We start from the raw sequence: 2312 nt of genomic DNA, 5'->3' as shown, positions 1-2312 counted from the left end.
CTCCAGTACTTTGGCCACCTCATGTGAAGAGTGACTCATTGGAAAAGACTCTGATGCTGGGAGGGATTGAGGGCAGGAGGAGAAGGGGACGACAGAGGATGAGATGGCTGGATGGCATCACTGACTCAATGGACATGAGTCTGAGTGAACTCTGGGAGTTGGTGATGGACAGGGAGGCCTGGTGTGCTGCGATTCATGGGGTCGCGAAGAGTTGGACACGACTGAACAACTGAACTGAACTGAAAATTGAAAAGAATCCAAGTTGTCAACAGGGTAAATGGGTAAACAAATTATGCTACATTCATATAAAGGAATTCTACACAGCAATAAAAATGAATGAGTTCCTGATTCATACATCAGCATGGCTGAATCCCGGAAACATTGCATTAAGCCAAAGAGGCTATACATAAAAACTGCATAGTGTGTAGTGCCATCTTTATGAAGTATTAGGGAATGTAAACCTAGTCTTTCATGACAGATGGCATATTAGCTGTTACCTGGGGCACAGGGTGGAAAGTTCATTGGGAAAAGGTGAAGTGGTTTATTACTTTATTATTACTGGATGTGTGTGTGGATAGACATATCCTATACCTCGATTGTGAAGGTGGTACTGCAAGTAAACAAATTTGTCAAAATCCACTGCAATGCACACTTAAAATTGGGACATTGATTGGATCTAAATCATGCCTTAAAAAACCAGAAATGTATTCCTGCAGGGAGAGACTATTAGAATAGAATAGAAATGCATTAGAATATGGAGCCTAGAATAGATTCCTACGCATATGGGAGTGAAAGAAGGCTGGGGGGCGGGGGGCAGAAGTAATCAGCGAGGAATACACACTGCAGGAGGATCAGCTCTAAATGAAAAAAAGGTCAGATGAACCCCCCGTCTCAAATCATGCACAAAGGTCAAGTTCAGGTGGGTTAAAGGCCCCGGGGTGGAAGGGACCTTGGGGATCGGCCAGTGGACAAGGAAGACTTGGTCGCCATCGGCCCGAAGCTCATGCTAGCGCTTCTTCCAAGACCATAGAGCTAAACTAGCTCGATTATAAACAAGCAAACAAGTCTCTCCCCGCCCCCTCCAAACTAGCACCCTTAAACTAGAACCAAGTCTATCTGGGCAGAGCAGTGAGCGACTTCCGGCGGAGGAGCCGGCGGGACCCCACCGTTTCCGGTCGGGGCCCGCCGCGCCTGCGCACTCCCTGCTGACTGCTGGTAGGAGGAACTTAGGCGCCTCGGGACGCGGGTGGGCGCAGAGGATCCCTTGGGCTGTCGCTTCCGGAAGTCCGCCCCGGAACCTGGACTCCTCCCCCTTGGCTGTGCTGGGCCCTGGGCGCCTCCTGGTAGGTCCAGCTGCTGCGCTGCGCGAGGGGGTGGTAGGCGGCGCCCTGCTCCCAGCTGCGGGGCCGCGGCCGGTTGCTGGTGGAGGGGCGCTGGCGTCCCGTTTCCGTCGGCCCCGCCGGCCGGCCTGACCCTCGGCAGTAGGTAAGCCGGGGAGCGGGCGTGGCGGTCCCTGGATTCCAGGGGCCGAGGCGGCTTGTCCTGACCTCGGCCCAGCGGGCGGCCCGGTCTCCCCGGTCTTCAGAGTCCGTGCTGGACAGCGAGCTCATGTCCATCAGTCAGTCTATGCCTGGAACTGTCGCTCGATACCTTGATGCGAAGAACTGACTCATTGGAAAAGACCCTGATGCTGGGAAAGATTGAGGGCGGGAGGAGAAGGGGACAACAGAGGATGAGATGGCTGGATGGCATCACTGACTCGATGGACATGAGTTTGAGTGAACTCCGGGAGTTGGTGACGGACAGAGATTCCTGGCGTGCTGCAGTCCATGGGGTCACAAAGAGTCGGACACGACTGAGAGACTGAACTGAACTGAACCGAACGTCACTAATCCTTCACAAGCCAGTGAGGCAGGTGCTGTTCTCCCTGTTGTGCAGACGGGGAAACCGAGGCTCAGTAGCGGGAGGAGCACATAGCTCTTCGCCCACAGGCAGGATTTAAGCCCCCATAGACTGGCTCTGGAACTTGATGCTCTCAATCCACTATGGAGAGCAGCCTCGCAGAAAAGAGCCAAGTGTGTGTAGTTTAAAACACCTCATTTTGTGTCACTTTTTGCATATGACAAAACCTAATGATGTGTGTTTGTTTCAAGCCTCTTCTTTAGGGTTTGCGTGCAGCCAAGTGTGCACTTGGGACCAAAGCCGGAAATGTACAGTGGTTTGCTCTAGGCTTTCACATCCATGTGTTCCTCTAGTCCCATCTTCTTCACCATCTTCTACCTCCTCCTAGCTTGAGTGGGTAGGGGGATGAG

General features: G+C 52.8%; 1 protein-coding gene across 3 annotated transcripts in view; it reads left to right on the top strand.

Moving 5' to 3' along the window:
• The first annotated feature begins 1201 nt into the window (after window positions 1-1201).
• LRRC61 (leucine rich repeat containing 61) overlaps window positions 1202-2312 on the top strand; it is a 13007-nt gene continuing 11896 nt past the window's right edge. Inside the window, exon 1 of one of the 3 annotated variants that reach the window (XM_010843855.1) lies at window positions 1202-1343. The gene's annotated coding sequence lies outside the window, so the exon portion shown is untranslated. Of the gene's footprint in view, window positions 1486-2312 lie in introns of all 3 variants that reach the window. The other 2 variants (XM_010843856.1, XM_010843857.1) reach the window with 2 other exon arrangements.

This window comes from Bison bison, unplaced genomic scaffold (assembly GCF_000754665.1).
Source record: "Bison bison bison isolate TAMUID 2011002044 unplaced genomic scaffold, Bison_UMD1.0 scf7180017864191, whole genome shotgun sequence".
NCBI classification, from domain to species: domain Eukaryota; kingdom Metazoa; phylum Chordata; class Mammalia; order Artiodactyla; family Bovidae; genus Bison; species Bison bison.
The sequence above is the reverse complement of the archived record's forward strand: the minus strand, read 5'-3'. Positions and strand labels throughout refer to the sequence as shown.